General features: G+C 47.4%; 1 long non-coding RNA gene across 2 annotated transcripts in view; it reads left to right on the top strand.

Moving 5' to 3' along the window:
* Positions 1-21551, top strand: part of LOC123279088 (uncharacterized) — a 119026-nt gene that overhangs the window by 43019 nt on the left and 54456 nt on the right. For both annotated transcript variants that reach the window (XR_011495684.1, XR_011495685.1), the window contains one exon: positions 5632-5740. This is a non-coding gene — a long non-coding RNA (uncharacterized lncRNA). The remainder of the gene's footprint in view (positions 1-5631; positions 5741-21551) is intronic.

The following is a 21551-nucleotide window of genomic DNA, read 5'->3' as shown; positions in this document are numbered from 1 at the left end:
TTTCTTAGACTCTTAAGATCTGGCAGTAGTGCTCTTTCATTTAGAGAGTAGAATAGCATGGGGACAGGACCCATGGGCAGTCAGAGTTTCTGCTGCCCCAAGTTGAGGGTTAGAGCTAAATTTAAGGCATAGGTATGTGAGTTATCTCTTTACAAGACAAAGAATATGTAAAAAAGTTAAAGGGGTATCAGTGCCCGTAGGGTCTGGCCATTTGGCAGTCCCACAACTTTTAGATAAGAATCAAACCGGATTGAGTAAATGGCAGAAGTCACCGCTTGAATATTATCCTCAGCTAAAGACAAAGGAGGATTGGTGGTGGGGGGGAGGGGGGTCAGTTACATGAGGTTGCCAGACAGTAAACAACTCAAGTTCTTGCCTCTGGCATTGATCAGAAGCCTCTAGAGATAAGGCCATCCCCCTTCTTCCTGGCACAGAAGGGAGGCATCTTCACAGATAGAGATTTTCCTTAGAAATGTAAATGTTTCCCAACAAAGGGGCAAACAAATTCCACTCCTTGGAGCCTGAATCTCATCTGTAGTTTTAAAACTAACCAGCCTAAAAATCCTCATCATAAGCCGTTTTAAAATTAAGCAGCCTAAAAATCCTCATCACCAGGTGCCAGAGACAAACGAGTTTACCAGGAATTTTCCAGGCCTGAGGAAGGACCCCTGAGAGGGGTGGTGGGTACTTCTTCATCAACGACAGCAAAATACATTTCCTCTCTTAAACACTCCCTTTTGCTATACCTGGCAGAACTGTTGGAATTTGGCCTGGTGTGGGGGAGTGGAGGGGGAGGATGAAATGAGAGTGAGACTTGTTCATGTTTCTTAAGCACTTAGTACATGTCAGGCACAGTCCTAAACATTTGTGAGTAGAATCTCACTTAAGAGCAGTATTTCCCATTTAACAGGTGAGGGAAACGAAGCACGGAGAGATAAAGTCAGTCACCCAAGGAAACAGCGGGTCAGCGGTGGGGCAGGACTTGACTCCTCTAGTGGGTGCTGAATACACATTGTGAGTTGGGTAACAAGCGGCAGTCACCTTCCCCTATGGTTTGGGCTGATGTTTGTGCCCCGACTAATTCATGTATTGAAGCTCAATTCCCAATGTGATGGTATTAGGAGGTGGGGCCTCTGGGAGGTAATGAGGTCTAGACGAGGCCATAAGGGTGAGCCCCCCCTCGTGACGGGATTAGTGCCCTTATAGGAAGGGCAAGACAGAGAGGTCTCACTCCCTCTATGCGTATGCACCTAAGAAAGGCTTTGTGAGCACAAGGCGAGAAGAGAAGCCAGTCATCTGCAAGCCAGGAAGTGGGCCCTTATCTGCAACTGAGTCTGCCCACACCTTGACCCTGGACTTGTCAGCCTCCAGAACTGTGAGAAATTAAGCCCCCCAGTCTGTGATATTTTGTTATAGCAGCCTGAGCTAAGACATCCTACTTCAGGGATTCGTGGCCTCTCCGGATCTCTCTGAAGGACAGGCTCTTCACAGAGTGGGTGGCTCCCAGGAAGCCTCTGGGAGGTTTTCCCTTCCGTAGGTGGGGTTCATGACCCGGTAGGCAGGGAGCTTGTGTGGGAGGCAAAGGGACCCACCTTCTTCCTCCTCCCAGTGGAGGGAGAGGCAAGATGGGGAGGAGGATGCACTCCTCAAGTATCTTTCCTCATTGTTAATCGAGTGACTGCTCCTAGAGATCTGTTTTTCTGCTCTAAATGCTGTGTTTTGATGGTGTTGTTCTAACGTAGTCACCCACCTGAAAGTACATCCCAGGAAACAAAAAAAAGGCCTTCAAATGAAATAGGAGCTGGGGGGCAGACAGGGGCGGGAGGAGGCGATGGGAAATATTGCGCTGCTCCCATACAGCAGCTCGAGGGATTTACTCCAGGCTTTCAGAGCCAAGTGAATATTGCTTATTCATGTGCAATCTAATCCTTCACACAGCCAGAGGCGGAGGGCGGCAGGATGACCTGGTTGTAGAGGGGCAAGGAGGGGCCGGAGGGTCTGTCCCTGAGCGCGGGCTTTGTGGGATTGACAAGGCCTCATGTGTTCTCGGGTGACTGGCGTCCGAGGAAGTTGTCCCTTGGATGGCTTGGATGGGTGCTGGGGCAAAGATGGGGCGGGAATAAGTATGGGCTGGAGGTGGGATTGGTGATCAGACACAGGACCCCTCAGTGGACCCAGGGAGTGGTGCAGAGTGAGCGGCTTAATCTTCTGGGGGACGGAAGTGCCAGGTGTCTGTCTGCCGTGCCCCCTTGGAAGGCCAGCCGAGCTGCGGATTGATGCACACTCCTGGGCAGAGAATGTCTTAATAACCCACTCGGCGGGTGATGGATCATCAGAGGAGGAGCAGCAGACTACGGCTTGGCCACCCCGAAGCTCTGACTTGATAACATGTGATAATTCACTTAGGGGCACTGGGAAGGAGAAGATTTCCCAACTGCGGCTAACCAGTGTTGAAGACCTGAAAACAGCCACTTGGGACTGCTTTTATGTTCAGCTGTCGGCTTAGAAGCAAAATGTCTAAGAGAACCTGGACACGGATCAAACAAATGTGCTGGGAACTGCATGCAATGCACAGATTTGCTGTTGCATCCTGCTGGGGGCCTGTGTGCCCAGCCTGCTCCCCTCCAGCCACACAGGAGGAGAGAATCTGAAGAGGGGAAGACCTTTCTGAAACATCTGAGAGGGCCCGCACTGCAGCAGGCCTTGGTTTGGGGACAATGCTAGCACAGAGACATCATGGAGTGGCAGGCAGTCACCTTTGCAGGGCAAATCACCTTTGCAGACGAAGTGGCCCTTTTTTGACCAGTGGAAGGTAAGGGGCTGGTGGCCAGAGGTCTGCTCTGTAGCCACAGGGGCCTTTGGCAGTCTAGCGAAGATCTCAGCTAGAAGAGAGCCCTGTTTTCTATGAGGGAGGAAAGGTTCCCAAGAGCCAAGGCTCCCATGGAGGCCAAGAAGACACCTTCCCTACCAATCCACCTGCTCTTCTTCTCCACCTCCTGCCAAAGAAATAACCTACAGTAGTTTTGTTTAAGCCAAACAGTAAGTTGGCTTGGGGGTGGAATCCTGTGGTTATTCTAGCCACGGAAAGAGGTATGTCACCCTAGGTATGTTCCACCTAAGGTGAAGAACCATAGGTGTTCTTCACCTAAGAACACCTGTTCTGTTAAAGAACAGGTGTGATAAGAATAGAAACACCATCAGATATCATTATGTTTGCCACACACCAGGCACTGTGCTAAATGCTTTGTGAACACAGTCCCATGTGATCCCCCGTTAACTCCTAGTGTTGACATACTCTTTCTCCTCTGACCTTACAAACACTCAAAACCACATTCCCCAGGATGGAAGTGTCTGGGAACACTTACCAGGCAATCTCTGAGCAGGTGTGTGTTACCTTGGGTTGGCTCCAGGTGAATTATTAATTTACTGATACCTTTATTGGCTGGTTCATGGCAGGTGGGGTTGAGAAACAGTAAAGTCACTGAACAGGTGAGAGGTGGTGAGATACCTAATGACGAGTTTTGATACTACAGCAACACTATGTAGTTTAGAAACAGTAGCTTGTCCTTATGGAGATGTATTTGGCTGGCAAAAGTACAAGAGGAAGGTAAATATTCTTAGCCTCCATTTTACCTATGAAGCAACTGAAGTTGAGAGAGGTGGAGTAATTATTCCAAAGTCACGTAGCAAATAAGTTGCAGAATCAAGATTTGAACTCGTGTCCGTCTGGCACCACAACCATACTTGTCTCCTGCTAGACCAAATCCCCGGTCAGGGCAAGACGTTAACAACCCCGTCCTGAATACAAAGGAGACGTCCAGCCCAGCAGCATCCACACCTTCTGTTAGATATTGTGTTGGGGATGAATAATAATAGGAAAGTATTCTATTGCTCTAATAGAAAAATACCTTTATAGACTGGAGGGGCGGTTCCTAAACCAGCTGCTCCTTTCCTTGGCTTAGAGTCATAGTTATGGACTCTTAGATATAGAAGGGACGCTGGAGGACATCTGGGTCCATCCTCTCTTTCTACAGCAGGAAAAGAGGCCCATACAGAGGAACCAGGCTGTTCAAGGACACACAGCTGGTGGGTAAGATGATTGAGCCTAGAATTCAGGAATTCTGACTCCTAGCTCAAGCTCTTCCCATTGCTTTGTAAACTTTCTTATGTTTTTGGGTTCTTCCCACCAGGAAGGACACATGGCAACTTACCCCAATCTCACTTTGTCTAAAAATGAAACTCCCACAACATTTTTTTTTTATTCTCTCCCTACTTCTTCCCCTCTTCCCATCCAACTAACTGGACAGATGGTTTGGCCTCAGCACAATCTACCTGGGACAAGCAAGGGGGCACACGTGCACACATTTCCTTAATTCCTGCATTGGGAAAATATCGGTGTTGGCTTTTTAAAAAGTATCTTGAAGACTTACATAAAACTATAATAATAAAGATAGTATTCTACAGTTGAAATGATGAATGAATAAAACAATTGAAATAGTACAGTCTAGAAGCAGGCCCCCACACACATTCAGTCACCTCATTTATGATAAAGGTGACTGCAATGTCGTGGTGGGAAGGATGGCTTTTTTCAATAAGTGGTGTTAAACGTCAACTGGATATTCTTATTGGAAAAAAAAATTTTTAATCCCTACCTCATACCAAACAGATAAATTGTAGTTCTAAATGAGAAAGGCAAAGTGGTAAAGATTTTAGAAAGAAACACTGGAGGATATCTTTAGGACCCAGGCTGGATAAAGATTTCTTCAACAGGACACAAAAAGCCTAACGATATGGGAAAATTGACTAAATTCTGTTAAAATTAATAATTTCTATTAATCAAAAAACACAACTAAGAAAGCAAAAAGGCAAGCCACAGTGTTGGAGAAGATATTTGCAAAACATATATCTATCAAATAACTCATATCCAGAATATGCAAAGAACCCAACAAATCAATGAGAAAAAGGCAGACAATTCAATAGAAAAATGGGCAAGGCTTGAACTGGCCTTTCTCAAAAGAAGATCTCCAAGTGACCAAAAAAACAGATGAAAAGGTACTCAACTCTTTGGAATCAGGGGTATGTAAATTAAAATCACAGTGAAATATCACTGCATTTTCAGCAGAATGGTTAAAATAAAAAAGACAATACAAAGTATAGGTGTGGATGTGGAACAATCAGAACTCTCAAACACTACTGGTAGGAGTGTGAATTGGAACAACCATCTTGGAAAACAGTTTGGCAGTGTCTACTCATGCGGAACATACACATATCTTATAGCTAACAGAAAAACATGTCTATATTTGTCAAAAGACACACACAAGAATGTTCAGAGCAACATTTTAGTAAAAGCTAAATACTGGAAACAACCCAAATATTTATCAACAGTAGAATGGATAAATAGAGCATATGCACACTCTGGGATCCCGTACAGCAATGAGAGAAGGAACTACAACCAATGGAGCAAAATGGGAAGGGGCGGAAGGGGGACCTCTGGGTTGGGGGAAGTGAAAACATTCTGTTTCTTGGTCCAATTTCTAGGCACATGGATGTGTACATTTGGTGAAAATTCATTGAGTTGTACATTTATGTTAAACTGCAATAAAACATCTTCATTTTTTTTTTCTCTTGAAGGGAGAAAGGAGAAGAGAAAGGGAAGTAGTGTCTGTTTGTACCTCCTTTGGGCCACCGTCATGCCAGAGTTTACCAGCATCAGCTCGTGTAATCCCAACCATTTTATGAGGTACGTGCTAGGTCGTCCATTTTACAGATGAGCAAACTGAGACTCATAAAGGGCCATGCCATTAGCAAGTGCTGGAACCAGATTTAACCTGGGATTTGAATCCAGGTTTGTCTTGGTCCAGAGCTCGCCTTTTCTTTTCCACATCATGGTGCTTTCAAAGAGTGAGCACTAGTGTTAGAGTCAGAAAATCTGGTTTTGAGTCCTAGCACTGTCATTCATGTGTTGTATGACCTAAGGTGTGTCACTGATTCTAGCCAGTTTCTGACATTCTCATCTGTGGTTTGGGGAATTTGGGTGGGGGTGGAGCAGGTGATGCTGGCAGAGGGCTGTGGTAGTGTACACAAAAGCACGTAGCAGAACCCAGCAGATGCACGATATTTCTGCTTTATCTAAATCCTAGGAGACGTTCACGCCTTCCTAGCAGGGGTGTGGAGCTCAAAGCAGAAGTCACTGTGCCCCTCTCCCTGGTGTCACTATTCTAGTAAATTCAGATGAAAGTGAACATCAAGGGCAATTTTGGTGGGAAAAAGGAGCAGTGTTCAGCCTGAGGGTGTGTGTGAAAGTAGCCACAAGGCCTCGCTTGGGTGTTGAGGGTGTTTACGGGCGGGCCAGCCCTATGTAAATGAATTTTAGGTTTGTTGTTTTAACACCAGCTGGCAGAGTTGAGTCCATTTTCTCCCCCTGAGTGGCCTCCTTGATAGGAGAGGGTGGGAATGTGGAGAAGGAAGTTCCAAAACCTGTGAGAATCACTGCCTTTCAGCAGATTTCGCAACTTCCTTTCACAACAGAACTGAGTTAATTTTTTTTTTTTTTTAATCCTCTAAGAATAGGCAGGAAAATGGCTGGAAGGTAAATAGCATCTGTATTTGTTCAACATTTTGTCACCTGTCCCCAAGTTTCCTTAAGTCTGCTGAGGATTTGGGAGCTCCTTGGGGTGGGCGGGGGAGTGGGGACACCAGGTCTGGTGGTGCCCTTCAGGACGGGACGTGCAGATGGGGTTTCATATGAACTTATGGTCATGGTCACGTTCTATATGGGAGGCACATGAGAAAAGAGGCGCCAGTTACTTGCCTTGCCAAGATTAACGTGGAAGAGTTGTCCTTTCATATCTGTGGCTGAATGACCTTCTTTGCCTTTTAAAGGCTTAGAGATCAGTGCTACAGGGTGTGTGTGTGGAGGGGGGCCGAGTGAGAGTCTTAGAAGGAGGGGATGGGGGGCAGTGAGCAGGGTCTGAGCCCCCACCCTACCCCCTGGTCCTCACAGAAGTCTTCATTTCTCTGTTCCTAAATTGCACACATTGATCTGCTGTGTACAAAGTTGCAAAGCAAGTTGGCAGGAGCGCTGAAGTGTATCAGGTCTACTAGGGAATAAATATACTCGGGTTTTTCGTTTAAATGAGTTGAGAGCTGGGGAATGGCTTGACAGCCATGGGGAGCCCAAGCGTCTGTTTCCCACCAAACAAGTCCCTTTGTAGGTTAGAGCTGTCCATCAACACTGCCCCGTGGGTACCTGCCCCTGGGGACAGATGTCCCTACCCACGCAGTGGCCTGTCACTGCGGAGAAGAGGCGTGGATGGGAGGGAGGCGAGGGTGGCTGGGCTGCTTGGAGTGGAGTCTTTTCAACACTCCTCTGACCTCTCCCCCATTCAAGGTCATGTCCCTCATGCAGGAGCCTTTTGTAAGGGGAAGGCAAGGGGCTGGGTGCCCAGGAAAAGACCCTGGCCCAAAGCTCCGGGCTCTTCACACCCCAGCAAGCTGGGTACAGCCTGTCTGCTCTGCTCCTTTTCTAATATTAATATCTTGATTAATTCCAGACCAATTGTTCTTTTTTCTCTTGTTTCCTAGCCTCTTCCAACCACCGACTCCTCTCTGAGTGACTTTGATTGAAGTTTGAAGTTTTCAGGTTCAGCTGTTTTCTAGTTACTTGTTATTAGAAAATGTAGCAATTTCCCCCCCAAGAAAAGAAGGAAAAGGCCTTTCTCCCTCCCCTCTTTCTCTCCTCCCCTCCCCTCTCCACTTCTCCTCGTGTGTCATAACTTAAAAAAGGCCTGCAAGATATAGTTATTTATTCTTCTCCATCCTTCCCTCAACCAGATTTTGGGCCGAGGCCAAAACTTGGAAGGAAACAAGCAGCCATCCGAATAGCTCCTTCAAAGCATGAGTGTTTGTTCCTGTGACCGCTGCCCTCTGAATGCTGCCGCACCAGGGGTGGGGCTGGGGCAGGGGGAGATAAGGAGGGCAAGGGGCGCCCTCAGCGCCCGCCACTGCATGGACCGTCCCTAACCGGGCCGGCAAGGAGAGGTTATGAAAGACCCTCTTGTGTTGGAAGCAGTCAGTCCAGAGGGAGCCTCCTCAGAAGGTAATTGCCTCCTCCCAGGGTCGGCCTTGCCGAAATTTATAGCTCAGCTCAATAAAGCTATTGTGCTGCTCCTTAGGAAGCCATGGGGGTGGATTAGCGCTTGGGAACCTGGAGCCACGCGAGTCCAGACAGGGACAGGGGGACCCCTGCTGGGGCAGGCACAGGCAAAGAAGTCTGTATCCCCTCCTCCTCTCACCCTCCAGGCTGTGTCTTTTTTCAGAAGGCGGCCATGGGTACCTGCACACCCTCGGGAGTGCTGAGAGCTTGGTGCTGGATCTCTGTTCCAAATACGATGAGGAGGCCCTGGAAGGGAGTGTGTGCTTGGAGAGGATGGGTGCAAGTTGCTGTTGCCCCCAAAAGAGCAGGAATTCTTTCTCCCAGACCATTAATCGGTCAAGCCAGAGGTTCTTCCCAATCCAGTGCTCCTGGGGCTTTTTTTTTTTTTCTGATTTATTTTATTGCCATTCGGAAAGGGAACACACACATATGCACATACACACACACACACACCAGCAACTCAAAGGCGTAATGAAAAGAAGATTGGTTTCAGAAAGCGGTGAGGTCAGAGCAGGGGCTTGAGCCTAACCTGGAACGTCCCTGCGGGAGGGATGAAAGCCACAGAGCCCGGAGGGGAGACCACCCAGCTCCCCTGACTGATCCTTGCCTTCAGCCCTCCTCGACCTCACTCCAGTCTTCTGTGGAGAGCAGAGCTGAGGGCAGGAGGCGCTGCCTGCAGCAGGCAACTGACAGGCAGGCCAGGACTGTGCTGGGGGAGGTTGGGAGGAGGCCCAGGACTACTGCAGGCTTGGGTGGGGAGGCAGCGGGGAAGGAGGGCAGGTAGAGACAGGGTCCAGGTGGAGCCCCAGAGGGTAGACTTGAGTTTAGGTGTAGGGTAGGGTGAAGGGCTCAGGCCCAGCTCCAGGTGTCTGCCTGAGGCAAGGCTGCAAGCTCTCTGCTCAGAGTGGTCCCATGGGACGGGGGTGAGGAGAGGCCACCAGGAGCAGCCCTAGCAGGCCTGAACTGGCAGGAGCTCAGCCCCTCTCGTGCTTTGCTGTTATCAACATATATTTGTCCCCTGCCTCAACAAGGCTCAAATTTCTCACTCCTGCCTCAAAATGAAAACGGAAAAACTGTAAACAGTCCCACTGATTCATGAGTTCTGCTCAGAGCCGCTGCAGCAGCTGCCCAAGGGGAAGTCATGGGGCAGTCCCAGCTGGGAGTTCAGGCAGAAGTGGCCCATGCATGTAAATGCTGCGTCGTGTGGCCGATTTTGGTGTTGTAGGGGTATGTTTGTTAAATTCTAGTCAATATCCAAGGGGCCCTGTGTTTACTCCATTAGGAAACAAGATAGAGCTAATCAATGCTAGAAGGACTCTAGGTAACTCCTGAGGGAAGGCAAATATAAACAGCAGCATTCAAATCGATGTAACCCCCCCCAACCCCCCACTGCATTTGGTTAGGGTGGCTGCCAGCAGGCAGGTGCAGGGAGCTGGGGGGTCAGGGGGAGCCAGGCTCTTCCCTGGAGGGCAGGAGTGGACTGAGGACCTCCTGGAATTCAGGGCCTGGCAAAATTCAGAATCAGGTTCCACATTAGCTGTGGATCTTGGGCAAGTCAGTTGGCCTCCCTGGCCCTCGGTCTCGTCATCACAAGGGCAATCACTAATGTTAAAATGCACTTCACAGGTCATCAAGGGCTTTGTTATCTTACTTGATATTCATCTCCCTTTGAGGTGGGCATCATTTTCATTATTTCCATTTCATAGATAAAGAAAATGCAGGTCAGAGAAATTAAATGACTTCACTAAGGGCACAGGCAGATAGAACAATAAGGTCTTAAATCCAGGTCCTCTGGCCTCAAGTCCTATATGCTTTCCCCTGGGCCGTTCTGTTGCTTCAAGGACCTTACATAGTATTATCTCATATGATCCATCTAACCCCATGAGGTGTTACTATTGTTACTACCAATTTACCAATTAAGAAGCAAAATCCTGAGGTTCAGAGAAGTAAGAGGCTGGTTCAAGGTCATATAGATTGTCCAAGTCCCAAAGGTCACCACCCCTGCTTGCTCGGATCATCATGCTTGTCAAGGGAGGGGTTTGGAGTAGCTGATAATTCGATGTCTTTACTATGTAAATCATGCTGTGATGCTTTAATTTTCTTTCTTTTCCAACTTCACCATCGTAGAGAATTCCTTTCTTCCATACCATCACGGTCACAAATTCGTCCAGGGCCTCTAGATCACAGAGCTGTGGGGAGGGGACACGGAGAGGCTGGGCCTGCAGCCTCACTCTCTCCATCATGTTTCTCTGCTGCCCCACCCCTGGCTCAAGAATATCCTCTTCTGGTCTGGGGGACAGTCATTCAGGAGTCATCATTCCTGCAACTGTTCCTCTGGGTCCATCTGCCGAGATTGTCCGCGGAGCTCACCTACCAGCTCCCTGAAACTCTTATCGGGCAACAGATCCAGGGCTCTGGGAACTTTATTACCTTCCTGAGGCTGGGGTTACACAGCTCACCAGTAGCCAAAGACTGCTCCCTAGGGCGAGTTCACCATCGAGTTAAACTCTGTTCGACTTTTATTATTTTCGCTTTTCCTGAGCTTGAGTCCCTTACTTGGGGAGTCCTGGTTAGTTCGACCCAAGTCTCAAGGGAGATCCTCCAAGATTTATCTGAGAGACTTCTCTTCTTCCTTTGTAAAGACGGCGGCCAATAGGGACCTCCTTCCCCAACATCATTTCCTAAGGTCCATTTTTCACCCTGCTCAGGGAGACTGGAAGAGTTAGGAGGGCTCTCTGATTATTATTAATAGTGGTTTCTCACTTAGATAGATGGCTTCGCGTGTGGTTTACAGACAGCATTCACCTACACTATCTCATCTAATTCTCAAAATGAGTGTAGGATACAAGATTAGTGCTGTTTCTGTCCTATAAATGAAGAAAGTGGAGTTTAGAGAGCCCAGGTGATTTGTCCAAGGTCATGAACTGGGAGGAAGGAGAGCAGTCTTTCCGACTCTTGTCTGGACCTTTTTTCGCTAAAGCAGTGTTGTTCCTCAAGCTGTCCTTTGAAATAGTGTGAGGTGAATCTTGGAATGCAATGTTTCCTGGGACTGGTGGTCCACCTCTGTTTTATAAAAGAACCAGCTGTGGCTTGCAAGGTGACAGGTTTCGGGGGCTCAAGAGGAGGCACTGGTCTCTCTATTCCCAGGAAGTAGGACCATGCTTCTCACACAGTAGGCCCCCATAAATGTTTGATGTATAAATAGACAAATGAATAATTGAATGACTAGATCTCTGCTCTCCCGATTCCTAGTCAAACTTGCCTCCCAGAGCACCAGTCTCATTCCTGCACTTACATTGATTTGCAAATCTAAAGATCAGTTTTTAGACCTTAAAAAAAAATACCAATGGGTTTTTTGCTGAGTGGAAACATGAGAAGCAATTTGGGAGGTGGGGAGAAGAAACAGATTTTCTAGGTGGAGAAATTGAGGCAGTTGAAGGACACTCAGTGCAAGGAACTGTCGTTGATGGCTTCCCTGACTCCCTGGTCTCTGGGGAGGGGTAGGGGAGAGCCAATGCCATCCTTTCTGCGGGGCCTGGCGGGTACTAGGTTTTGGCATTCAGCCAGAGCCCGTGCTTCAGAAGAGAGGAGGACCTCTAAGCAGGAAATGTGGCTGCCTCGTTCAAAACCTCTTCTGAATTTCATTTGTGACAAACCACTCTTCATAAACCCCGGAACTGCCCATCATCACCGGGGTGAGGGAAGCAATGCTGCTGAGAGGGAAAACAATTAGAAATACAATTAGTGTTATAAAGCCTGGTCATAAATATTTGAGTTCTCTCTCCGGAGAGGAGGGACAAGATGACAGCTCACAATTCCTTGTGTTGACAAAAGAGGAAACAGTCCATGAAACTGGTCATTTGCCTGGGTGTTTTTATCTATCAGATCCAAGAGTGGGAACAAGGGAAGCATGAATGATTGGATTAGCCGCCCAGCCTTTCTGTGCTTTTGCAGCATCAGCAATCTGCAAAGACTGCAACCCTCAGACGGACGTGGGCATGCACACGCAGACACGCACACACAAGCCAGTGTGAGTGGACACACTCCCATGCAGCTAGGCAGAGATGACCACAGGCTCAGCTCTTCTCATTTGGACAACAGAGAAGGATGAACTTCTCCACCCAGGCCAGATGTAGAAAAACAGGAATATCATTTCTTCAGAGTTCTTCCTCCTCATGCTTGGAGGAGAATGACAGAACCAAGACATATAACATCCCATCTCTCTCTCAAGGGCCCAAACCCCTTGTGATGCCCTTTGAGTTGGTATCGTTTGAGCCTTGGCCTTTCCTTCCAAGCGTCCATTTGGCTGTTCCTTGGGTGGTCTTGGCTTCACAACCGGCTCAATGAGGCAAGGCCTGTTCATTTGGCAGCCCCAACCCCTCCAGTGCCTAGCTTCTCTGTTCCCACTCTCTGGAACTCCAGGGCACCTCCATGCCCCTGGTGGGGCTGGTGGGGTGTAAGCTGGGCAGAGGTTGAGCACAGAAACTGCAAGTGCCCTGTGCTGTTTGGGACGAAGGCCCCCCTCTGCACGCATATACAACCACCTGGAACCTATGCCCACGAGAAGGAAGCAGAACTCCCTTTGCTGGGGGCACTGTGCCAGCATGGCAGATGGGCATGTGTGTCAGCTGCCAAGGGATCTCAGATAGGATCCAAATAGGTCTGCATTTTTGGAGGGCAGGACATTCTCTCCTTTGCTTCCCTTCTTAAATGCAGGACCAGCTGATGAAACCATCCATCTATGTATTGCCTTGGTTCCTGTGTGGGTGTAATTCTCCTTACCCCCATTATTGGCCTCTCGGGTAATGGAGAGGATGAAAAGATGGATGAGGCACGCAGCATTCATATATACCTACATATGATCTGAGGATATGCACCTCTGTACTGAGAAGCATGAGATCCCCAAATCTGCTTGCTGGGGCTTTTCTTCGGCTTTCCCAACAAATGATTACACAGTGTCAGCTTGATTACCTGAAAGTGATGGGAAGCCCACTGCCTCATGGGCAGCTCCTCCTTTGCTGGCTAATAGCAGTTGTTGGACAGTTTTATTCCATAATACAAAATCTGCATCCAGATTCATTCTAGCTCTGCCCTGGAGCAACTGAAAACAAATCTGCCTTCTCTTCCTATATGACAGCTCTTCAAATATTTTAAACCAATGCTCACATCCCTGAAGAGTCTTTGCTTCTCTAGGCTAAATATTTCCCATCCCTTCAATTCCCTACAGTCATGCCTTGAGTGACATAGGACCCAGGTTGCTTGTTAGGATTGTGTAGTGGATTGTTAAAAAAATAGGTCCTGAATTCAGACATACCTGAGTTTGAGTCACCCCCACTCAGTGGGGTGGACTGAATGGAGACCCAGTGTTCCCAGTCTTGGCTGCCATCTATTGCAATTCAATTACTTACATGTGTGGATTAAATAGCATTTACTGAACTGTAGCTATGTGATAAGGGATATAGCCTTATTAAAAGTAGGTGTTATTATTTGTATTTTAGGAATGAAAAAACTGGTACATAGAGGTGACCTAGCTTCCATTGGGTCATACAGCTAGTCTATGACAAAGCAGGTTATGAACCTATTATGGCTTTTGGTTCCAAGTCCAGTATGCTTCTATGATTGGAGTGTGTTCGAAATACACATGATGTGCACGTGTAAGAATAGACTTCCTGGTGGAAGGCTGTGCAACAACTATCAACCTGTGGACCCCTGGTATGGGGGTGGGGGTGGGGGTGGGGGCAGGAGTGACGGAAGGGCAGTTTCACTCTTTACTCTCTGTGCTCTTTTATTGTTTGAATATTCCTAAGAATACAATATAGTCAAGTAATTCTCATGTCTTTAAAACACAAGTAAGATGCTTATGATTTAGACTGTACCTTCAAGTTGGTTGAATTCTAATGGTTGAGCCAAAATACACTCAAGAATAAAGAAAAGTCCTAAATATGAGAGACAGCATGGCCTGGTGGCTGCGAGCATGGACTCTGGAGCTCTGGAGCCCAGACTCCAATCACAGCTCTACCCCTCACCACCTCTGTGGTGCTAATCAGTCTCTTTATTCCTCCGTCTCCTCATCTGTAAAATGGGGATAATAATTCTGTGTACATATCTAAAGGGTTATGTTTGTCAAGAACAAAGAGCTCCTTCAATTTCTTTCTTTTTTTTGTTGTTGAGGAAGATTAGCCTTGAGCTAACTACTGCCAGTCCTCCTGTGTTTTCGCTGAGGAAGCCTGGCCCTGAGCTAACATCCATGCCCATCTTCCTCTATGGAAGATGTGGGATGCCTGCCAGAGCATTGCGTCACAAGCGATGCCATGTCTGAACCCGGGATCCCAACTGGCGAATTCCGGGCCGCTGAAGCAGAACGTGTGCACTTAACCACTGCGCCAACGGGCTGCCCCTTCAATTTTTTTTTTGATTGAGGTATAATTTACATACAATGTAATTAATGCTTTGTAGTATACTGTTTTCTGAGTTTTGACAAATGCATGAAGTCCTGTAACCACTACACAATAAATGTCTAGAACAATTCCATCAATCCCCCCCCCCCCCCAAAAAAAATTCACTTGTGTCCCTTTTCATTCAACCACAGCCCCTGGCAACCACTGATCTGTTTTTCGTCCCTATAGATTGCTTTCCCAGACTGTCTTATAATATTATATATTATGTAGCCTTTTGAGTCTGGCTTCTTCACTTAGCATAAGAAAGTTGAGAGTCTTCCACATTGTTGTGTATGTCATTAGTTCATTCTTTTTTATTGCTGATTGCGAGCCCATTGTATACAAATGGCAGTTTGTACATCCACTCACTAGATGAAGGACATTGGGGTTGTTTCTAGTTTTTGGTGAGTATGAATAAAGTTTCTATAAAGATTCACATACAGGTTTTCTGTGCACATAAGTTCATTTCCCGTGGTAAATACTTCGACGGGAATTGCTAGGTCTTATGACAAGTATATATTTAACTTTGTAAGAAATGGCCAAACTGTTTTGCAAAATGGCTGTATTGTTTCACATTCACCCACCATGATAGAGAGTTCCACTTGTCCCATATCTTTCCCATCGTTTGGTATTGTCAGTTATTTGTTTATTTTTAACGATAGCCATTCTATTAGGTATTCAGTGATGTAGTTTGGAATCACCATTGTAGTTTTAATTTGTATTTCTCCAATGACTAAAAATATTGAGCATCTTTTCATGTGGTTGTTTGCCATCTGTATATCTTTTTTGGTGAAATGTCTGTTGCTCATTTTTTTAAAAAAATGGGTGGTTTGTTTTCTTATGTTGAGTTTTGAAAGTTCTTTTTGTATTCTAGATTCAGGTCTTTTGTCAGATACGTGTTTTGGAAATATTTTCTCCTGGTCTGTGACTTGTCTTTTAAGTCTTTCAAGAGTATCTGTTGAAGGGAAGTTTTTAGTGTTGATAAAATTCAATTTGTCAATTTTTTCTTTTACGGGTCACGGTTTTGGTGTTAGCTAAAGTCACAAAAGTTTTCGTTTATATTCCTTCTAAAGATCTGGTAGCTTTAGCTTTTACATTTAGGTCTGTGCTCCTTCCTGGGTTACATTTTGTATATGATGTGAGGTAAGGTCAAGTCTTCTGATGGGATGGCTGCTGTTGGACTTCTTGGATTCTCCATCTTCCCATCAACCAAGTTGTTAGTATTTTTTAAAGACCTTTCACATAATGCTTGTGTTCATATTGACATCCCTGCTTAAGCAGGCTGGTGCCTTCTGCCCTGGGCATTTCTTAGACTCAGGCGGGATGGGGCCGCAATCTTTCCAAGCTCCTCAGTAGCTATTTCCCACTCATAGCACCAAGCATGCTCAGGGCTGGAAGTTTCTTAGGTCACAGGCTGCCTGGGGTTTGGGATATGTTCAGTGAAAGATGTGCTGGGTTTAGCCTTGTCATATAAACTCATAGATTGTAGCCTTGACAGTTGGCTGGTCGTGGTGTGTACTGGCCTAGGGCAGGACAACTCAGCTCTCCTTGGGCCCTGGGCCCTTGGTTATGACCATCTGAGAGAGCTGCTGATCAACGTTGAGTTTCTGAGAGGAGGACCAGTAGGGTAGGGGAGTTGAATATATTTCAGGTCTCTGAGAAAATGTGTGCCAATGGGAGCAAACACAAGAGTCTGTTAGAAGTAGCCAGTTTTCCTTGTTCCCTTTTCTGACTGTAAAGACAGACAGCAGTCCTTAAGCACCTGAGAAATGCCTGTGGTGCCACTATCCCCTCCCTCTGTCCACCCATCTCACCAGGTTGCGTCTTTTCCTTCCTGTGTCCCAATTCTAGAGCAGGGGAACGGGGAGCGGGGAGATGAAGAAGGAGTGGTTCAGACTGGTGTGCAATGCAAAGCTCCAAGGCTTTGAAGTGTGAGCTCAGCAAGGGCTCCAGGTGTTCATGTTTTACCCAAGGCACCAAAATAAGATTTAGATGCCTAAGCTTGGGCCAGAAGAAAATAGAATCATTGGAGTTCTCAGCCCTGAAAAGATTCCTGGAAAATTACTTGGTCCCCATTCTCCAGCCTCTGATCATGATCTCGTATAAGTTGTCCCAGATAGAAGAGCATGAAAGAGATGGTGCAGTCTCCCTTGGTTGTTATTTCAAGAGTCAACCTAGATTTAGGCTTCTTGGTATTGGTTTTGGTATTTAGGCATATGGTGCCTATGAAGAGAGAGTTAGCTGGTAGGTAGAGGCAGGCTGTGGGATCAGACCAGAGACAGGGTGGAGATGGGGGTGGGGTGAATGATAGGAAATCCAAGCGCCCATGCCTTTCCCACCCCGATGATTCCAAGCCATGAAGGTCCCCACTTTGGAACAGAGAGCTCAGGAGTTCTGCTGTGTTTCCTTGGCCAAATTACTGCATTCCTCTGGGCTGCTGCTTCCTATTTGTAAAAGAGGGGAAGTGACAACCATTGCCACCATCACCACAACTAAGTTTCGTGAGTGCTTATGATTTGTCAGTTTCTTCACATGCATTTTCTGATTCAATCCTCACAAAAACCTGGGGGAAATACTCTTTCTATCTTCATTTTACAGACGAGGAAGTGAAGGTGCTGTGAGGTTTAGGAATGTGCCCACAGTCATATATCCACTAACGTACCCCGAAAGCATTAAATTGTGTAAGTGGAAGAGCCATCCACTGCTTCTCCATTTTATAGATGATCAATAGATGCTAATGTAAGGATGAAGCTCAGTCTTCCTAACAGGAACTGCAATTATTTAGCTTCATGGGATACGACACAGCGTACAGACTGGCAGGAGTTCCTGCACTGGGTTCTCGATCTGGAACTTGCTGTAAGTGGCCAACTGATCCAGGAACCAAACTCATCCTCTCTAAGCCTTCATTTCTTCCAGGGTGAAATAAAGGGTCAGATGAGATGACTTCTCAGATACCTTCAGGTGCTCATTCTCTATGATTCTTATTTTTTTTGTTCTGTGCCTTCAGATTCATGAAGAGATATTAGGTTGGGTAAGTTACTGGAGAATGGCTCCGCTGGTGCTGAGAGAAGAATGAGAAGATTTAAGAAGAATGGGAGGAATGAGAAGTCTTAGATAACAGAGAAAGGGACAGAGTTTAGACTAGGACCACTTCTCCACTTCTTTCTGCTTCCCTGTGTCTTATACGTCTTTCAAGACTCTTAGCTCAAGGCCCATATGGTCTGGGAGGCCTTCCAGCACCAGCTTGGTAAATGCACTCCTTTGTAAATATAATCTGTGTGTGCAGCACAGTTTGAGCTGTATTAATTAATTCATTAATGTACTAACTTGTACCCACCTTGTGCCAAAGTGGGGTTATGGTGGCTTATACAGACATGTAAAATAGGGTCAGCTAAGATGTTAGAAGCAAATGGAAAAGGAACGTAGAAAAACAAAGGGAGGAACGTCACTGGGTATCAGGAATGAGGCTAATGTAGGCATGCAGAGCTTGAAGCCCTGAACACCTACTACTGGTAGGCCCTCCTTTAGAATCTAGGGTTCCTGGTAGCTAAACTGGGCAAGGTAACCTGATTGGTCTCACAATTGACAGTGTCTGTAGGGTGGAAGAAAAAAAAAAAAAGAAAAAAGAAAGAAAGAAGGGAACCGTGGAAGAAGGAAGAAAGAAAGGGAGGGAGGGAAGATGGAAAGGAGGGTGGGAGGTAAAAAGGAAAGAAGATTGTTTAGGAGAAACCCAACTTTCCTGGCTGTCCCGGGCGCCTTCCTGAAGACAGCTCTGTGTAACCTGATGAACTATGTCCTCAACAACCCTCTTACAGTAGACGCAGCTCCTCACTTCTTTAGGCTGCTGCCTAGAGCATCTTCCTTCATCACAGACCAGACTCCAAGTCAGAGAAACAGGGGACCAGAAGAACATGGTCCAGTGGACAGCTCTCTGCTGACCTGGCTTAATCCTGGGGCAGTTAACATTTCTAGAGGGATGGATGGACTGCATACCCTTCAGGCAGTCTTTCATACATTTTCTTTCTCTCAGCTGGGTTTTTGATGGACACTGTGTGGCAATGAGTTTGAGACTCTATTCCCTGCCAAATACCTAAAGTGAAGCTATTGGGCTGCCAGTTAAATATGGACCCATATACCTCACACACACACAAACAGTTGGACTCTGTCAACCTTAGGGTAGGGTTGTCATTCTCTTATGAAAATTGATGCACCTACCCAGGACCTGGGCTTGATCAGAGGGCCACCCCCTTGGCTCTGAGCTGAGCTGAAGGAATTTGTAGGGTATTCGATCCCCTCCTAGGCCATGAGTGTTTCTACTATAGGGTAGAGTGATTTCTCTGAGAATGGAGACCCTTGGATTCTGCCATTCCTAAAATGAAAGGGTCTGTCTATATGATTGCCAATTTCCCTTCCGGCACTAGCCCTGCGAATTCCAGAAGGAAAATGCTCTATGGGAGGAGGGCTGTTAAACCCTAGAAAAGTCTACGCCTGGAATGGTGAAATTGCCTGCCTCAGAGATGCAGAAACCCATGCTGTCTGGGCTAAATTGGAACAGATCTGCCTGGAGGCAGGGGGCTGGACAGGATGGCCTCTGGGATACTTATCAAGATGTCTTAGGCGGTGAGGATTCAGCTGGCTTCTCTGTCTGCCTTGTAAGTGTGCATGACCTGGCTTCAGCTATTCGTGCTCACTGGCACCCGCCTCCCTCCTCATGTGGAGATACGTGTGTGTCCTCGGGTCGACGTTTATTTCCCTCCCCCTCAGTTTGCAGCTGTGGCCCTGGGAGCCCCCTCTACAGAGTTTTTCCTGGGAAATGCATTAGGCAGCACAGCATCCCCCTCATAAAACTACAATAAACGGCCCTGCAAGCGTCGGCAGAGTAATGACTCTAACCCAGTGGCGTTCTTGGAAGGGCCCCTTCAGAAGCAAAGCCGAGAAGACTTAACGGAAATCTTTGGGGTAATTAGGTTACTGGAGTGCAGAAACCTCTTAAATCATTGAGCGTCAGAGAGGACCCGGTCTCTAAATCATACATCAGGCCGGGCTAGCCCCGAGGGCTCGCTCTACTGCCCACTTCCTCCCCCCTAGTAAGCAGTCTGTTAGCCACGTGGCAGCCTCTCTTTTAAGGTTGGTGCATTACATCCAACCCTCTGTGGAGACCCGCCCTGACCCACATAAAGAAACATTTGCTACTAAGAGACACAGGGAGGCTGAGATAGGACGCCAGTCTTCACACCTGGGGTGGGGCGCGACAAGCCGGAGAGATGGTTTTTTGTCTGGCTGGAGCATGGGCGAACAGTTCATGGCAGCAGAATAGTGGCTGAAATGACGGAGCCAAAATTCCTTTCAGCTTCGGGATTCCCTGTCAAGGACTGAAAGGAAGACTTCCAACCTACTTCCTTCTGATTCCCAGACGTCCCTTCCCCCACCCTTGCCAGTCTTTGGGCCCCAAGAGTGGTTGAAAGCCTGGCAGGAGGCGGAAGGCTGCAGAGTGTAGACAAGGGAGAGACCAGGCCAGGCTGGCTCGCCTTCTTTTTCTAGTGCTGTCCTCCCGCACTGCCCTCCAACCCTTCCCCACTTCCTCGTAGGTGGAGAGGGAAGCGGGACCCCCCTCCATTCTTCTGTGTTCCTTACAGGTCCAGCTCCCACCCCCACCTCCTTCCCTAGGGGGCTCTGGGGTGGGGGTGGGGGGGCATGAGCTGACAGGCCGATTCCTACCAGCGCTGCCTGTGAGCTGGGTCAGGTAGCAGTTGAGGAGAAAAAAAGCAATCAGGGAATTCTGGGGCCTCTGTGGCACGCAGACCTTCGGGGCATTTAGGGAAAGTAGATAAGTGGATTAAGAAATCTTTTTCCAGATAAGAGAGGCCTGTAAAGAGGCCAAAGAAAGGGAAAAACACCCCCCCCCCTTTGATCACAGGGGATTGTAATTACTCAGATATTGATTGGGATAATAAGTTTGCCAAAACTCCAGAGGAGGAGAGAGATTCCTCCAGGTATTTTGCTTCTGCAGGATTTGCTGAGTTCTCCTGTGAAGTCAAAGTCAATTTGGAGGTCTGGGCCTGGCCCAAAGCCTGAAAAATGGGAGTAGGAGGCCTTTTCATCCTGTGGAGAGTGCGGGGTAGGCCCTGGTGTGCCACCCTCCCTCCCAGGGCTGTTCCCACTATCATTATTAGCATGCTCATTACTATTATTAATAACCCTTGGGGTCTTTTGGGGTTGAATATACAGCAAGAACTGAAGTGGGCCTCAAAAAGAGCTTAAGCCCCTCAGCCTGGGGGCCGGCCTGGTGGCGCAGTGGTTAAGTTTGCATGTTCCACTTTGGTGGCCCAGGGTTTGCCGGTTCAGATCCCGGGTGCAGACATGGCACCGCTGGGCAAGCCATGCTGTGGTAGGCATCCCACATATAAAGTAGAGGAAGATGGGCATGGATGTTAGCTCAGGGCCAGTCTTCCTCAGTGAAAAGAGGGGGATTGGCGACAGATGTTAGCTCAGAGCTAATCTTCCTCAAAAAAAAGAAAAAAGAGCTTAAGCCTCTCAGCCTGGACTCTAGAATCTTCTTTGGTTGTGTTCCTACCTCTCTTCGACAGTCCTTCTCTCTCAGATTTTCCCTATATATATATACTCCCGTCACGTGCATGCGTGTGTCTGCACACACACCTGTGCATACCTGCCATACCTACACTTCAGCCACACTGGTCTTCCCCACCAATCCCACACGTGCCCACTCGGCACACACAGAATGGGGTTAGAGCTCTGGCTTTGGGGTCAAACAGACCTGGATTCAAGTCCTGCTCTGCCACTTACCAGCCCTGCAATCCTGAGCAAGCCACTTTATCTTTTGGAGCCTCAGCATTGTTTGTAGGATGGGAATAATGGTAGCACCTACCTCACCTCGCATGGTTGTGGAGAGGATTAAATGAGATGACGTAAAACATTTGGCACAGCGCCTGCCTTGTAGG

This window comes from Equus asinus, chromosome 20 (assembly GCF_041296235.1).
Source record: "Equus asinus isolate D_3611 breed Donkey chromosome 20, EquAss-T2T_v2, whole genome shotgun sequence".
NCBI classification, from domain to species: domain Eukaryota; kingdom Metazoa; phylum Chordata; class Mammalia; order Perissodactyla; family Equidae; genus Equus; species Equus asinus.
Note: the sequence above shows the minus strand (reverse complement) of the source record. Positions and strands in the feature narration are given on the sequence as shown.